This window comes from Adiantum capillus-veneris, chromosome 26 (assembly GCF_014529385.1).
Source record: "Adiantum capillus-veneris isolate H3 chromosome 26, ASM1452938v2, whole genome shotgun sequence".
Lineage (NCBI taxonomy): Eukaryota > Viridiplantae > Streptophyta > Polypodiopsida > Polypodiales > Pteridaceae > Adiantum > Adiantum capillus-veneris.
Window position 1 is genome coordinate 133416996 of NC_140956.1, and position 19217 is coordinate 133436212.

Sequence of the window (19217 nt, forward strand, 5' to 3'; positions counted from 1 at the left end):
ACATGGACCTTACAATAAACTTGGACCTTGTGATAAATGAACGTAGACAACTTGGACATTGTGGACTCACATAAGTATCAAAACTCAAGAAAAATGCAATAACTTGCCATAAAATCTGGACATAAACATGGAACTCGCAATAAACCTGGACCTTGTCATAAAATCTGGACCTCACCCCATAAAACCTGGACATAAACATGGACCTTGCAATAAATGAACCTAGACAACTTGGACATCGTAGACTTGCATAAGTACCAAAACTCAAGAAAAATGCAATAACTTGCCATAAACCTTGCAATAAACGGGATCTTGCCATAAAATCTGGACATAAACATGGACCTCGTAATAAACTTGGACCTTGCCATAAAAACCTGGACCTCGCCATAAACCAGAGCTTGCCATAAAACCTAGACATAAACATGGACCTCGCCATAAACATGGACCTCGCAATAAATCTGGACCTTGCAATAAATGAATGTAGACAACTTGGACATCATGGACTCGCAAACAACTCGCCATCGTGGACTCGCATAAGTAACAAAACTCAAGAAAAATGCAATAACTTGCCATAAACCTTGCAATAAACTGGAACTTGCCATAAATCAAAACTTTCCATAAAACCTGGACATAAACATGGACCTCTCAATAAACTTCGACCTTGCCATAAATTTGGACATAAACATGGACCTCGAAATAAACCTAAACTGCCATAAAGCTGAACCTTATGCCAATTGAACACAAACAACTAGGACCTCACCATAAAGGGAAACACCACAAACAATAAACCTTGCCATAAACCTGGACACACCATAGTTGCAATAAGTAGTCCAGGTTTTTAGAAAATACAATTACAGCAAAGCCAACACATTATGAAACTGAGTGAAAAGCAACTTATGACCCTCGCAAAACTTGCTTAAAATAGTCATCATCATCATTCACACTTCAACCCCATAATGCCAAAAATCAGAATAACATCATCGATACTTCACCATCCAAACACCAAGTAACTACATAATAAATGATATCTGAAAGAATTTACATAAGAGGTAGCAACCTCACCCATACCACAACAACAAAACTGGAACTTGACTTGCTATAAACTTGGATGCACCAAAAACCCTAAACCTCGCCATAATAAACACACCACACTACTTTCATCACTTGGACTCGGCATAAACTTACACACATTGTAGATCTCACAATAAACCATGACTCAAGTGTCATACCATAAAGACTCAAGAAAAATTGGGTAATGTCAAATTGTCATTTCCCAATTTCATAATACCATTTACATAGATCGACTAGTCAAATTTTTTAATAGATGATAGAAAAAAAAATTGACAAAGACTATTCAACTTCAAGACACCATCCATGGAGATTTTGCCTCATAATAAGTAACTTGCCTATACCAAGGCAAGGCTATACCAATGCACTTTCAGACAAGCATTCCCAACAAAACAAGAAGCAAAATAGTGAACTTAGTCTTCTGCCACAACCTCAAGACACCATCCATGGAGATTCTTCCTCAACATCAATATGTCATCATGGTCAAACCATTTCTTCTTTCCCTGCAACACATAGGCAGTCACATGGAAGCACTGTAATAAGTAAGCAATGAGAAGAGATATGGACCAACTAGACAAGCACATGGAAGTTATGGCACCATACCTTACTCTTGTCTCGAAGGCAAGATAATATTATATATCTAATGGCAGCCATGACTTAGAAACCACAGTCAATCCCATTCGGCTGACGTGGGCCTACATCGAATCCATGACATGATAAGGGACGTCCATGTTTTTAAGCAGCCACAAGAGCACATAGAAATCAAACTTGTAGCACTTTAATCTCAAACCTGCTATATGACTCCAGCAATGCATGTTTCACTGCAGGATTGTTTGCTCCATGGCCCATCACCTCCATAGCTCTACATGAATCATATATAAGAGTGAAAGACATAAGCTGACATGCAAAATCCAAATACACAATTACGCTAGTACTTGTGCAAGAAAGGTATAACATCCATCGGAGCACTACAACCGAGGGAGTCATAAAAGATGTTAGGAAATAAGGACATAGCTAAGTAGATATTAGAGTATTTTACTTAATTGTCATGCCAAGGGCAATGCCCGGTGGTCAAGGACCAGGCCCAAGGGGCCGGCTGCAAGTGTGGATAGGGAATGAGGCCCAAGGGGCTATTTAATGGGAGGTTGGGAGGTTCATTCTCAAGCAGTCCCACTAGGGGCATTTCACTGGTATCAGAGCAAAGTCTATTCTAGGCAAAGTGGTTTGGGTTGTGGACCTCCACTTTAGCATGCACATGCAGCCAAGAGGGTCGAGGAGATTGGAGGCGGGCATGGCCGCCTGCTAAGCAAAGGAGTCGAAGGCCCGCAGCATGTGCAGAGGGGCTTGTGCCGAGGAGGGAGAGAACTCAACCTTCACCATCTATTGCGCAGTCAGGCTTGACGGGTTTGCACTACCGCTCTGGACGTTTCACGTCACGGGAGGCAACCCCAGAACGCAACACAGGGGCCGCCATCTTCTTCGCAGACCCTCGCAGCACTATTGGTTTCCATTACAGACAATGCCCGTTTCTCTTTTTACACTATCAATGCCCTAAGGCCTTTGGCCTTGGGCAATTCACTCAAAAAAAAATCATAAAGGTGCATGCTCACCTCGGCACACACCCCGTCTGCAGTATTTCCACCAGTGTCGGGCATACATAATCTCGTCGACAAGGGGTAGGGCAATTTGTCGGCAGGCCATCGATTTTTTGCAGCTCTTGCAAAATTGCGGCAATTGCACAGGTGAGTCAAGGTTAACTTTCGACGGTTTTGAGATTTTCCACCAAGTATTCATTACAACTCGTTTCTTCGGGACAATCAAGTCATCTGGAATGTTTCAAGCAGTGTCTTTGGATGATGGGACTTACGGATTGCCATAATTTTGACGGGAAGGAATTATTAGCACGGCTAATTATCACTGTCTGCGGTGCATACCACGGGTACGACCTCTTTTTGAATCAAGGTATTCTTTTGATATTCTTCCCTTTCCTTGCTAGCACCACACGAATCCGTCATGGATTCCTCGTTTGATTTTTTGGATACAAACCTTTCCAAGAATCATCTTTTTGACTTTGAACTTCCTTCAGCCGCATCTACTCCTCCTCCTCAAAGTGTGCTGAAAATTTTGGAGGATACTAGCAATCTCGTCGATGAAAAAGATTACGTTACAAGACGTGACTTTCAATCATTTGAAGAACGGTTTCACAATTTGGCGGTTCGCGTCCAATTGCTTGCCACACAGGTGGATCACCTTATAGAGTTGGTCATCTCGTGCATCCCACAGGCTATCGTATCTACACCTGTGGCAATTGTCGAACTAGTCTCCGCCAAGGTGGAAAAGAGGAGACTTTCCATAGTAGACTTTCAAAAAGCCAAATTGCAAAAGTTATGTTTCAATTGTATGGGACAGCATCAACGGAAACATTGTCCCTAGGTATTGGATTCTTAGGCCTTTTTGATGGATTTTACGGCTAAGTAGTCAATAAATTTCTTACATGATCTTTAGTGGTTATCTCCTCTTTCAGATAACCCTTTTGGTAGTTGTATATGATACAATACCTTGCTTAGTATAGCATATCCAGTCAAGATATAATACATAATGCTTTCTTTCTTTAAGCAATTTTGATACGGTCAATTGCTCTCCACTTGGACACATGTGTGTCAACGGGAGTATATATTCGCTATGAGCACTAGCACTACATGAGCATTAACGTGAAGCACGGCTTCTTTTATGAAATTTTGGATCATGGTTTCCACAGGTGTAGAATATGTTAAACAGCAGGTTTTTGCATCACAAGACAGTGTATATGGTGCATGTAACGACTTCTTTTTTGTACAAGATATGGCTATGAGCCAATTTGTAAAGAGTTTTGCCAACCGCAATACACTTGCCACAGCTAGGCACCCAATGTTGAAGGAGTACGAGCGGAAGTGCGACGCGAGAGAGAGTGCGAGAAGAAGAGTACGACGATATGGTGAACTTGCTCTACTGTAATGTGTAGAGCATAGTGAGTTCTTATTAGGTTTTTACAAAAGAATATGTGTACATACCTGGCGGCCCGCCCACTTACCTGGGCGACCACATTGGGCTTTATACCCCAACAACCTCCCACTTAAAGTCCAATGTGGTACTTTAAATGTGAGAGAAGCTACTATACAAGCTAATATACAAGAGATGTAGAGAAGTGATGTACTACCCTACACCTAACTGCTTGCGAAAATGCGCAAAGCTCTCTGAGGGAAGTCCTTTTGTAAGTAGATCAGCAGGATTTTCTGTGGTGTGAACTTTGACAAGCTGAAGTTGCTTATCCTCGAGCATTTCCCTGATGAAATGATACTTCACATCCACATGCTTTGTCTTTGAGTGATAAACTGGATTGAGAGCCAATTGTATAGCACTTTGACTATCACAATATAACACAGGCATCTCTTCTTTGATTCCCAAATATGTTACTAGTCGATTAAGCCAAATTGATTCTTTGCATGCCTCTGATGCTGCAACATATTCAGCCTCTGTAGTAGACTGAGTAACACAATCTTGTAATCTAGAACGCCATGATACTGCTCCACCAGCCAATGTAAAGACATACCCTGACGTAGACCTTCGGTTGTCTAAGTCACCTGCATAATCTGAGTCTGTAAAACCCTTTACACTTAGCTCCTGACTCCCATAGCATATACAGATACTCTTTGTAGCTTTCAAGTATCTCAATATTCCTTTCACTGCCTCCCAATGTTTCTTGCCTGGGTTTGACATGTATCGACTTACTACTCCCACTGCAAATGCAATGTCTGGGCGAGTAGCAATCATTGCATACATCAAACTACCCACTACAGACGCATATGGAATCTTATCCATTTCAGCCTGTTCTTCCTGAGACACAAGACAATCTTGTTTGCTAAGTTTCACATATGGTGGCAATGGAACACTCAGTGCCTTTCCCTTCTCCATATTGAAACGTTGCAAAACCTTGTCAATATACTCTGTTTGAGATAACCAAATCAACTTCTTTGATCTGTCTCTCTCAATGCGCATACCAAGTATATGACTTGCCTCACCCATGTCTTTCATGTCAAACGATTTTGCCATCTTTGACTTCAAAGCTGAAATTTCTTCCAAGTGCTTGCCAGCAATCAACATGTCATCCACATACAAAATAAGGATCAGCCAACTACCATCCTTAGCCTTCTTTGTATATAGACAGTGATCGAACTCACTACGTTTGTAGCCTTGAGAAAGCATAAACTTGTGGAATTTATGGTACCATGCCCTCGGTGATTGTTTTAAGCCATAAAGACTCTTTAACAACTGGCATACCCAATCTTCCTTGCCTTTCTCAACAAACCCTTCTGGCTGCTGCATGTAAATTTCCACATCTAAATCACCATGCAAGAACGTTGTCTTGACATCCATTTGGTGCAACACCAAATCTAATATGGCAACCAATGCAAGAAAGCATCTCAATGTAGTCATCTTGACCACCGGAGAGAAGAATTCATCAAAGTCAATGCCTTGTTCTTGCTTAAAGCCCTTGGCAACAAGCCTTGCTTTGTACTTTGGCTGACTATCATGAGCGGTGATCTTATACCTGTAAAACCATTTACAAGGTAGAGCCTTTTTGCCCTGTGGTAATTTAACTAGCTTCCATGTCTTGTTTTTATGCAGAGCTGTCATCTCTGACTGCATGGCCAATTGCCAATTCCCGGAGTCCTTCATTTGCACTGCTTCCTTGTAACATGAAGGCTCATTGCAATCAGTCAACATGACATAGTTCATAGATGGAACAAACCTATCAGGAGGTCGCGTGACACGTCCAGATCTACGCACAATAGGTGGCTCAGGCTCAGCCACAACCTGTGGTTCCACTCTATCATGTCCTTGCTCCTCTTGAGCCCTGACATTTTGTCTTGCACGTGCAGGTCCATCTTCTTGGAAGACAACTCTTCTAATCTCCTCAACCCTCTCTGGTTTAGAATGATATTTGGATTCATTAAAGTGAACATCATTGCTGCGGACAACCTTTCTGGATTCGGGATCCCAAAGTCTGTACCCCATCTCACCAGAATTACCATAGCCCAGAAAGATGCACTTTCTACTCTTTGGCTCAAGTTTGTTCCTAAATTCCTTTGGAACGTGAGTATATGCCTCACAGCCAAAGACTCTGAGATGCTTGTATGAGGGCATTTTGCCTGACCATACCATCTCTGGCACTGAATCCTTCTGCAAAACCTTGCTAGGAGATCTTTTACAAGATGAACAGCTGTTGATACAGCTTCAGCCCAAAACCCATTTGGCAGCTGTGCATTAGACAACATACTTCTGACCTTCTCTTGTATGGTCCTATTCATCCTCTCAGCAACACCATTTTGAGGAGGATTGTAAGGAGCAGTAAGTTCACGTTTTATACCTTTTGACTCACAAAAGTCTTGAAAGGCCTTTGAAACATACTCTCCACCATTGTCAGTGCGTAAGCATTTAAGCTTCTTGCCACTCTGATTCTCCACAAGTGTCACAAACGTTTTGAAAACACTAAACGCTTCATCCTTGTGCTTGAGAAAGTAAACCCATACTTTCCTCGAGTAATCATCTATAAATGTCATAAAGTAAGAAGTTCCCCCTAGAGATAGGTTAGGCATAGGTCCACACAAATCACTATGAACAAGTGCCAACTGTGTATCTCTTCTACTGCCTCTATTCTTATGTGGCTACTGTGTTTGCTTACCATACAGACAATGTTCACAGAATTCAAAATCATTAAATGAAAAGCCAGGCAAATAACCAGAACGAGACAAGATTTCCATTCCCTTCTTGGACATATGTCCTAACCGGCTATGCCACAAAGAAACGTTCGGCTGCTCGGTTACATTGATTACATTTTTAGAGACATTTGATACATAAATCATGTAAAGTCCTCCAGACTTTACTCCATGTGCTATTGTCATAGAACCCTTGGATATCTTCCACATGTTCTGTCCAAAAGTGGTGACGTAGCCAGCATCATGAAGTAAACCTGTGCTGATCAATCTCTTTGTAATTGCGGGAACATGTCTCACATTCTTCAGCATGAAAGAAGAGCCATTCTGAAACTTCAATTGAACATCTCCAACACCTAAGATCTCACATGTCTGCCCATTGCCTAGCCGAACATGATCTTTAGTGGTCACATAAGAGGTAAACCACTCCTTGTTTGGAGACACATGAAGTGATGCCCCTGAGTCTATAATCCACTCACTTATTGCATTTCCATCAGATGCTGTAAGAAGAGCTGAGTCCATTGTATTCTTCAAGAAGTAGATGTCTCTTGACACTAGACTGTCATCCTCTGCAACAGTGTTTGTCACATTTATTTCTTGAATCTTCACTGAGGACTTGTTCTTCTCACCATGGTCTTCAGCTTTCTCTTTGCCTTTTTCTGCTTTCCATTCTTTGCAGTCTCTTTTCATGTGACCCTTCTTGCCACAATGGTAGCATTCTATGTCACTCTTGCCTTTAGCACTGCGGGACTTGCTACGAGACTGATTCCTCTTTCCACCTTTGTACTTTTCTGTGGTCCTTCCCCTGACAACTAAGGCTGTTCCTTTGCCTTTGTCCATTGTCTTTCTATTGGTTTCTTCAGTAAGCAGACTTCCTTCTACACCTGCTATGTTCAAACCATCTGGAGGTGCAGAATTACTCAAAGCTGTGCGAAAAGTGTCCCAACTTTCCGGCAATGTGATCAACAGGAACATAGCTCTAACAGGTTCATCAAACTTGACACCTTGAGCTGACAACTAACTATAGATTGTGTTGAATTCATTCAAATGATTGGACATAGGTGTCCCTTCTTTCATCTTCAAGTCAACAAGCTTCTTAAGCCAGTATAGCTGTGAAGCTGCACTCTGCTTCTCATAAAGATCACTCAGCTTTAACCATGCTTGATAAGCCGAAATCTCGTCTGCTACATTGAAGTAAACGCTTTCTGCCAAAGTCAGCATAATGGTAGAAAGTGCCAATTCATCCATTTCGCTCCATTCATCTTCGTCCATATCTTTTGGTTTTATCCCCTTGAGCTTTATAGGTTTTATCTGCTTCTTTTGTACCAACATGTGCCAAATCTGCTTCTTCCACAATGGGAAATTGGTTCCATCCAGCTTCTTGATATTGTAAAGAGCAGTGTCCTGTGATCCAGCCATAGCTACACTTCACAGTAGTTTACTTTCCTGGGAAAAATTCGGCAGAGTTTCCCCTGTAAACTGACCTCTGAACCAATATCAACCTGTCAAATGAACCAAGAAAGCTTCAGATTCTGCAGAAATTTTGGCAGAGTCTCCTTTGTAAAATGGCTCTGGTGTACTAAAAACAGACCAAAAAACAGCTCAAAAAACCACTGTCTCTCTAACACTGTAAGCTGTGGGTAAACCTGTCCTGCACCTGTACTGTCTCTGACTGTCCTGTCACTGTCCTGTAAGCATAGACTGCGACAATGCCTCAATGGCAGTAAAGCAAAGATGCAATCCCAACTGTCTAACTCACAGTCAATACATCCTAGCTGCCTATCTAAGGGTGCTCTAGGGATCGCTCCAAGACCTGTATCACCGAAAGGATCTCAACATTCGAGAATCCCCCAGCTCAATAAAACCTCACTCGACCCTCAACAAAGGCTACAGTAAATCTGACAGTACATAGACTTCCCACAAAGTCATACATCCACAAATTTCCCACTGTATGTTGTAATCGCTACGGCGGTTGTTTACTGCGTGACTCACAGCCAACAAACCCTCAACAGACATACATCATCTCTGACAATACATCCCATGTGGAAGTACCTGCAATTCGACAAGTTCGACAGGCAATGAGATTTGGGGCCGTGTCTTCACCTGTCGAATTTCACTCCAATCTGAGTTGGTGACTCTAGCCTCCTGCAGTGCTGCCCCGAGCCTCGATCTGAGCTCTGATACCAGTTGAAGGAGTATGAGCGGAAGTGCGACGCGATAGAGAGTGCGAGAAGAAGAGCACGACGATATGGTGAACTCGCTCTACTGTAATGTGTAGAGCATAGTGAGTTCTTATTAGGTTTTTACAAAAGAATATGTGTACATACCTGGCGGCCCGCCCACTTACCTGGGCGACCACATTGGGCTTTATACCCCAACACCCAACATACACAATTTTAAGTTTTAAGGCACTTTAGGTATCAGGTCGATTGGTAGAGCCCATCAATGTCTCCCAGGGATTACACCTCTGCGTGCATGGCATGTCAACGAGATTGGTATAGTCCCATATCATTCTTATTTTGCTTCCGCTATAACACTAAATCCTCTATCAAGGACAAGGTATAAAATTGATATCTTAAAACATTTTTAATGTTCTTCACAAGCAAAGTGCCACATTTCAAGTTACCCTGATACAGTCACGGTCACATACACGGTCAGTGGGTCAAGATGTGACTTATGGTACCTCTCTCTACAAGGACGTGGTACAAGTACATAGTTGTACGCTTATAGAATAAAACACAGACATGGTCTGGCATACAACACATTCGCATAAGGGGTTTTCCTTAGCCCAACATTCTCTCTCTCTCTCTCTCTCTCTCTCTCTCTCTCTCTCTCTCTCTTTCCAATTTCTATGCGGGAAAGGTGAAACTAGGCATGATTTTCTTGAAATCTTTTTATGTTAATACGGTATAACACGAAGGGCTAAGAGCCATCTGTTGGTAATCCATAGTGATTACTTTCAGGATCAAAAAATTCTATTTAGTTGAGTCACCATCGATTATAATAAACAAGCAAGAGTCTTGCCATTAGTGATTTTTTGGACATTACTTTCACACTCCACACTTTCCATGTGACAGTCAAGTTGAGTTTTTGGACGTCTTAAACTCGTAAGGGCTTATCTCTACCAAGGTGTATGGATGAAGCCAGCATTTCAGGCTTCATGACTGCTCACAAACACCTCAATTGTGCATACAACTCCAATTTTAGTGGAGCTCCTATTAGCACTAAGAGTGCCTATATGAGTACAGTTTTGGGGTAAGACCTAGCTTGTGATTACTAAATCACTTAGTAGGGTTGATGGTCAATTATTGGACCCTTCACCCTTGCATTTTCAAGGAAAGAAGTCCACAGACTGCCAAGGGGTAGTGAAAAAGTTTCAACTTTCAACGGCATGTACTGCCACGAGCCAACCCAAGGGGGGTCACAGACATAGGCCAAGGGCCGGCTGCTAGTAGAGCAGTTTTTCTACAAAGTTTAACCACGGGGTTTGGTTTGCACACGCAACCCCAAAGTTACTGGTGCAATATTACTTGCATTTCACTTCGTGTTCCTAGGCCTTTGCAGGTGGGAAAATTGGGCAGGTGCTCTTCACTCCGGATAAGTGAACACTATGTTTAACCTAAAGGTACGCATTTGTTTTGGTTTTGTTTCTTTTGGTTTGCTTTTCTATGTAAGATGTTTACACTATGTTTTCTCTTCTGAGAAACGAAAGAGCCAAGAATTTTGGGCCGTTGTGTCCAAAATACCTTTTTTGCATTACGCAGTTATAGACCCACTTGTAGGGTTTATTTGGCACATGTTGTCACATGGGATACAATATGGTTTAGGGACTCAAGGAGTTCGGTTTAGCCAGTGTGGAGAAAGCCAATGAGGGTCCCTCTCACTCCCGTCAAAGAGTGTTTGCACTTACCTCTTGTAGGATGTTCTTTTTTCAGACATCCTTAGGTGAGACATATTCCACATGTGGCGAATATGAGTCTCTGGGATTGACACTGGCGCCCACTATTTCAAGTATGTGTCATGACAAAGTCCCTAGGTGCTGGTCAAATCTGTTTTCTAGACCATTTTCAGCACGACGTATCAAGAGCAATTTTGATGGCCAGAAATTGTCGAATACATAGAATGGCTTGTTCAGGTACAAGTATTGCTAAACAACACTATAGATGGTTTTTTATACATCTAGCAAGGCTCTGAGTTGTTAATGAAAAATTTTTATTGTGTGTACCTAGAAGTGCTAATTGTTTCACCTTCTATTATGGTTCAGACGTTTTAGGAAGGCTTGAAAATGATTGCAACTGAAAGTATTTAGTTTCTTTTCAGAACTATTTACATTCCTCTTAATGTGTGCTAGGCGCATCACATTCGCCATAAGTATTGGCAAGGATGATCACGGATATATAGGTTTGGATCTGTTTTTTTTTCCTAAATTCATGCACACTAGGTGTTATGGACCCTAGTGTTTTAGCAAAGTCTGATTTGGAGCGGCATGCATATTCATCACATTAGTTGCTTATGAAGCATTTTTCACACTTTGTGCAGTATCTCTATGAGATTACTTTTTGGGTCTACAAATCACCAATAGAGGTCATGGCTCAGTTTGGGTGCAGGTAGATCTTTCAAGTTAACCTCGATGGTTCTTCAGGACATGGTTGTTTAAGCAATGTTGTATGATCTTGTGATCCTCGTTTACAAGTCATCTGGGAAGACTATCTGTGAACCGTGGGGGAAACACAACTCAGTACTTTCCATATCCAAAGGGATAGGCAGATTACAAGTGTAATCTTGTGCTAAAGGATATGCAAAGCGCATACATTAGCACCAAGCAATCCAATTAATAAGCATTTATTGCTCTACTTGGAGTTTGCTTACCATAAGTAAAAGCATGTTTTCAACTAGGCTTAGTCTTTTCATGTATAAGTCAGATTCTCAACTTTGAACACTAGTTATGTTGGGGTTGTTTACTGATGAAATTTGAGAACAAGTCAAGGACTTAAACTTGGCTGATGAGTTACGTCAGCAAGCTACCTTCAAGAAAAGTGAAACGAGGTACTCTTTGGATACATCTTAGTGGTGATAACTCATTTAGCTACTTAAGTGAGTTTTACATGGAGTTTACACGCTATATTATCTATGCGACGATTACACCAAGACGGTTGCAACAGGACAACAATATGGAAAATCAAGTTGTTACTTGTGGTTTCATTAAACCTCCTACTAAACCGTGTTGTGGTCAAGCAAACAACTGCATCCCTGCAGGATGCCCCTGTGGAAAGCATTAATGCATCATCACTCTTGTTTTCGAGGACGAAAACGCTTCTCCAAGGGGGGAGTAATGTCATGCCAAGGGCAATGCTCGATGGTCAAGGACCAAGCCCAAGGGGCCGGCTGCAAGTGTGGATAGGGAATGAGGCCCAAGGGGCTATTTAATGGGAGGTTGGGAGGTTCATTCTCAGGCAGTCCCACCAGGGGTATTTCATTAATGGAGAGAAATAATTTTCACACGTGAGAGAACATCAACTTCACAATGCATTTTGTGTGTAGAAGAGGCCTCCTTTTATAGGCCAAAAGGGCTGGTCTCTCTCATGAGAGGAGATTGTGTGTAGCCGCCCTTGTATAGACAAGTCCAAGTTGGACCCTCCAATGTGCCCATGTGTGGCCGCCTTTGAGAAGACAAGTCCGCCTTAAAATCGGCCACTGGCCATTGAATTCGGCCACCGGCCAACCGACCGACCGTTTTCTGACCACTTTTCGTCGGCCATAATATTTTGACAAAAAGGAATATTTCGGCGAAGCTAGTCTCGAGCTTTGCTCAAGACTGGCCGTGAATTTTTGGTTTTCCAACGAGTGATTTTTCTTCACGCACAATGGCTTCTCCTCATAATGGGGGCCTTACAAATGTGCGTTTTTAATTTTTTTTTAAATCACAAGGGATAAATCAGACTCCATACTTAACAATCTCCCACTTGGAGATTGATCTCCACACCAAACCTATGACTGCTTGCCATCCTAGCTTCTTATCCTTGAATGCCAATTGAAGATGAGCAAAAGCTCAACTTCTCCTTCTTGACTACCTTTGTAAACATGTCTGCAGGATTTTCACTTGTGTGCACCTTTCCTAGCTTTAGTTGTCCCTCTTCCAAAAGAGTGTGTATGAAGTGATATCTCACCTCAATGTGCTTTGTCCTTGAGTGAAAGACTGAATTCTTCGCAAGATGAATAGCGCTTTGACTGTCACTATACAAGACACAATTTTTCTACTGGTATCCAAGATCCTCCAAGAATGTATGAAGCCACAAAATCTCCTTGCTTGCCTCTATCATTGCTACATATTCTGCTTCCGAGGTAGAAAGTGAGAACACTTTCTTCAGGTTTGAAGCCCAACTTACTGATGTGCCTCCAACTATGAATACATAACCAGTAGTGCTCCTTCGAGTATCTTTGTCACTTGCCATATCTGCATGAGCATACCTTTGCAAGAAAATGACAATGCCTCCAAAATACAAAGCATTTGTTGTTTTCCCTTTTAGATACCTATCGAGTTCATAGCTTGCCAGTGCTCTTTACTTGGATTGTCCATGAATCTACTTACAACTCCCACTGCATGTGCAATGTCTGGCCTTGTCTAGACCATAACATACATTAGAGAACCTACCGCTACAATATATGGAACTTTAAACATATAGGCTACCTTCTCTTGTGTCTTTGGACAGTTTAAAGTGACTAGCCAAAGGTGTAGAAACCAATTTTACATATTGCATTGCAAACCTTTCTAGTACCTTCTTGATGTAATCCTTTTGAGATAGTTTTAGTGTCTTCTTTGTCTTATCCCTTGACATCTTCATACCAAGTATCTACTTTGTAGCACCTAAATCTTTCATTGAAAAAGATTTAGACAATTCCTCTTTTGGGTCTTTGATATCCTGCATGTTAGCACATTGCAATCAACATGTCATCAACATACAACATTAGGATGATGAACTTCCCATCTCTAAAATTCTTTGTGTAGACGCAGTGATCTGAGTTGCATCTTTTGAATCCGTGATCCAACATCCATCGATCGAATTTCAAGTACCACTATCTTGATGCTTGCTTTAAACCATACAAGCTCTTTTTTAATTTGCAAACCATTTTTTCGTTACCTTTTACTTCATATCCCTTTGGTTGAAGCATGTAAATTTCCTCCTCTAAATCCTCCTGAGGGAATGTCGTATTTACATCCATTTGCTCAAGATTTAAATCATGAGCAGCCACAAGACTTAGGACAAGCCTAATTGAGTTCATTTTTACAACATGAGAAAATATTTCATTGAAATCAATACCTTTGTTTTGATTAAACCCTTTTACCACAAGCTTGGAGTTGTACCTTTTCTTTCCGCCTTCTTCTTCCTTCAGCTTGTACACCCATTTGTTCTGAAGTGCCTGCTTACCTTTAGGCAACTCAAACAACTCCCAATTTTAGTTGTGATGTAATGAGTCCATCTCTAGTTGCATGCTCTTCATTCATTCTTCTTTGGATTTGTGTTGCATAACTTCTTTGTATGATTTCAACTCTCCAGAATCTGAGACCAAGAGATGGTTGAAAGAAGGAACGAACCTTTCTGGAGGTCTACTTGCTCTTGTAGATCTTCGATGAATAGGTTGAAGCTCCTCATTTTGGTTGACGTTGTTGCATGTGGTCACTGTTTGCACTCCTTGAGTCTTCACTGTCCTCAAGCTCCATGTACTCATCACTTGTATCTTTTGTTTGCTTTCTTTCCAAGTAATCTTTGTACATATTTTATTCGTTGAAAATTACATCCCTACTTCTAAAAAATTTACCATCTTCAAAATTCCATAGGCGATACGCAAAGTCAACTTCTCCATAGCCAATGAAGAAACACTTTTTGGACTTTGCATCTAGCTTTGATCTTAGGCTTCTATCTATGTGCATGAAAGCTTCACACCCAAACACTTTGAGAAATGCATAATTCACTGGTTTACTTGTCCATGCCTCTTCTGAGACTCCCCAATCCAATGTCGTTGAGGGTGACCAGTTGATTAAGTAAACAGAGGTACTTACTACTTCCGGCCAAAGCTCAAGTGATAGACCTGCATGTAGCCACATGCTACGTGCTCGCTCCATGATTGTTCTATTCATCCTTTTCAAAATGCCATTTTGTTGAGGTGTCCTTGAGGTTGTCCCTTTCCTCCAAATGCCATTGCTAGCACAAAAGCTTTCAAAAGCTTGGCTGCAATATTCACCTCCATTGTCAGATCTGAGACATTTAAGGTTGGTACCTGCTTCATTCTCCACAAAGGCTCATCACCTTTGAAATATGAAAAACGCATCAGATTTATTCTTCATTACATAAACCTATGTTTTCCTAGTCGCATCGTCTATGAATGTTACATAGTACAATGAGCCACCAAGTAATGGTGTACTTGTAGAACCCCAAACATCAGAATGAACCAACTCAAGTTTTTTATTTTTTCTTTCATCTCCTAATTTTTGAAATTTTACCCTCTTTTGCTTACCATAAACACAATCTTCACAGAACTTTAAATCCACTTCTTTCAAATCTAGTAGAAGCTTCTTTGATTGAAGGATTTGCATTTCTTTGGCACGCACATGCCCAAGCTGCACTGTCGACTTTTGTAGATGTTGCAGAAGTTGAAGATTGCGTGCTGACAGTACACAAGTAAATTGTACCAACCTTTTCTCCTTTGGCAGATCCCTTTGAAATCTTCCAACGTTTCTTTTCGAATGCAATGTTGTGACCTTCATCGTCCAATTGTCTTGTAGAGATCAAATTTTTGCGAAGAGAAGGAACATGCATAACATCTTTAAGCTTCCATTCGTTTCCATTAGCAGTTTTAACACAAATTGTACCTTTGTTGATAATTTCACAATATTTATCATCTCCCAAGTATACATACCCAAAATTACCTTTGCTGCTTGTGTGGTGTTGCATGAAATGAAGCCGCAGAGTCTACTATCCAAGAATTAGACACATTGTCTAATGACACAATTAGAGCGTCTTGCTCTACTTTACCTGCCACATTGGCCTCCGATGTTGGCTTGTTGTCTTGAGACTCCGACTCCTTCTTCTTCTTGGACCAACAATCCTTCTTGACGTGGTCCTTCTTGCCGCAATTCCAACATTCAAGAACTGACTTTGTGTGTGACTTGCTCCGCCTTGAGCGATCACAACCCTTTTGGTTTTTGAACCTCTCCTTAGGCCTTCCTCTTGTTTCCACAGTGCAACACTTGATGATTCACCTGTGCTTCTCCTTCGCATTTCGTCGCTTAGGAGAACACCCACAACATCATCAAACTTTATAGTTTTTGTGTCAGAAACAAAGCCCAAGACAAAGTTACTTACAACCATCAGAAGACTGTCCCAACTATCTGGTACAGACGATAGTATAAGGAGGGCTCGCACTTTGTCGTCAAAATTGACCTTCATCGATCAAAGTTGACTTATATTAGTGTTAAAGTCATTTAGGTGTTTTGCAACTGAATCATTCTCTGCCATCTTTAGATTGAACAAGCGCTTCATGAAAAATACCTTATTGGATGCCAATGTTTGCGCGTAGAGATCGTCAAGTGACTTCATCAAAGTCCTCCATGGTCTTCCTCTCCGAAACGTTGAAGGCCACCGTTGACGCCAAGCTTAGCCGGATTGTTGCTAATTCCTTTTGAACAAGGACTTGATCTACCATTGTTGCGGGCTTCTTTGCAAGACCGCCTAGTGGCAAATAAAGGTCCTTCTGGGAGAGATAGTCTTCACTTTGCATCTTCCAGTGTTGGTAGTTCGTGTTGTTGAACTTCTTGATCTTGATCTTGATCTTCCCTTCCTCCGCCATTACTCTCACTGAATTCAAGGAATCCTTTCCTTGAGATCCTTTAGCTACGACCAAACCTTGCTCTAATAACAGTTGTTAGGAAATAGGACGTAGCTAAGTAGATATTAAAGTAGTTTACTTAATGGAGAGAGATAATTTTCACACATGAGAGATTATAGTGTAGAGAGAGAGAGAGAGAGCACACACGATATACGTGGTTCACCCAATATGGGCTACATCCATGGGAAAGCAACCACTCAATGTCTTTAGTACTTCAAACAAGAAGTAGGTTACAAACGGATTATTCGCTTAATAGAACTCCCACCTTGCTTCACTCTCACCACCTCACATCAACTTCACAATGCACCACAATGCATTTTGTGTGTAGAAGAGGCCTCCTTTTATAGGCCAAAAGGGATGCCCTCTTTCACGAGGGGCTGTCGTTGTAGCCGCCCTTGAGTAGACAAGTCCAAGTTGGACCCTCCAATGCGCCCATATGTGGCCGCCCTTGAGAAGACAAGTCCCGCCTTGAAATCGGCCACCGGCCATTGAATTTGGCCACTGGCCACTGGCCATTGACTACCAGACAACCGGCTGGCCGTTTTTTGACTACTTTTCGGCCACCGTCCGACCATAATATTTTGGCAAAAAGGAATCTTTTGGCGAAGTCAGTCTCGAGCAAAGAGACCGGCCGTTAATTTTTGGTTTTTCGATCAGTAATTTTTCTTCACGCATGATGGATTCTCCTCATAACAGGAGACTTACAAACGTGCATTTTTAATACAAAAAATTACAAATCAGGCTCCATATTTAACAAAAGAGGAGCTGGTGCTTTCTTCCATGTAGACCCGTTATCTTTATATGTGTGGAAAGGTACATTACACATAAAGTCCAATGATTTCTGCAGCAAAGACAAGAAGGAAAATTTTAGAGCATTGCTCACATTAGGTAAATGTAACATATGTGTATCTGTTTAGCATGACCTCATAACAATCGGAAAAATGGTTAGCACACAATGGCTTACATCCTTCTCCCCAAAGAAGTTTTGCATAACATGTATGCCATCTTGCTTTCCTAGACTTGCTTCTGCCACTGGAACCCACATGGAATTGACAAATGTAACTCGATTTAGCACATCTGGTCCTATAATGTGCTCCATCCACCTATTATGACACACAACTTATGCTTCTAACTCCTTGTACTTATACATAGAAACACAATAAAGGATTGACATCAAAAGATTACATTGTAAATAAATTCATTGTCTTTGTTGAGGCTTCACTATGTAGTATGAAGCGAAACACCTCATCATCCATGTCCATGTGTATGCCAAATTGAATGGGACTGAATCTGATGGGTATATGCGAAGAGAATCTAGTGCAAATAGGTCACAACTAGCAATGTAATGATTGTCATGCACAAGAAAGCCAAAAAATTTTGAAGATGTCTCTAAATCATACTTGTAAAGTGCTTAGTTGCTCCGTGTCGGAGACAGAGGGCAGATTTTGTTCCCCTTTTTTCCAGGCGCAAGTGTCCATATGAGACATATAACTCAAGGGCCATATGAGAGCAGTCATCAGGTGATCCTACATCAATAGGCTCGTTGAAAGTCTTGCCTCCCCGATTTGGTAGCTTCTTCTTGGATGGAGAAGTAGGTACATAATCCTAAAAGGTAAATGCATCTCATTATTTAACTGGCATAAACAAGACATCCTTGTTGAAAGTCTTGCCTCCCCGATTTGGTAGCTTCTTCTTGGATGGAGAAGTAAGTACATAATCCTAAAAGGTAAATGCATCTCATTATTTAACTGGCATAAACAAGACATCCTTGTGAACATGTAAGTCATGAACCTCCTCTCACAAGAGACATAAACGTAGAAGCACCTCCCACAAACCTCATCAAGATTGAGGTTGACTAAAGACTCGGAAAGATCTCCTCTTGTATCAATAGCTTCAAAAGTCTTCTCTATGTTTTTATCATGATCCTCACCCTTTTGGAGCAAACTAGAAGGGGTCCTCAATATCAATGTCATCCAAGGCAGCCTCAAGCCATGGAGGGACATCATGAACTCTCTTCTATTTACGCGCATGCATAGCATTAAGGGAATAAGTGATTACACATGCATGCTTACTGTGATGAAGCAAAGATAGTAGGACACTCACATGTGCATCATCACCTTCTTCAATTCTCTTTTGAATTTGGCCGAGCCGGCGAGCCTTGTCCGCCATGTATTGTTTCATCCTCCCCCTTATAAACTCTTGAACAAAGGAAGCTTGATCTGTCTCCTTGTACTATCCACCAAGCTCCTTCCATACTTGTAATGCTCGAATGCGCATGAGGCGTTGATATCGCTTGCAATTTTGCTTGAACTTCCAATCTTTATCCGGCGAACCTTTTCATGACTGCTTTCTTCCAAGCCTTAACCTCACGATTAGGTAGCAAACTCGCTCTTCTCTCCGCCTCTTTGTGCAAGGGCCAACCTCCAGAGCGCTTTTAAATCTCTATGTCAATAGCATGAGACTCATTGAGGTGAGTCATCATCCTCAATCTCTTGAATATGAAGGCCGAACGCG

The 19217-nt window shown here is 41.5% G+C and overlaps 1 pseudogene; it reads right to left on the reverse strand.

The window, feature by feature from the left end:
* Window positions 1-1478: 1478 nt before the first annotated feature.
* LOC147424234 (uncharacterized) lies at window positions 1479-18980 on the reverse strand (annotated as a pseudogene).
* Between the last annotated feature and the right edge of the window lie 237 nt (window positions 18981-19217).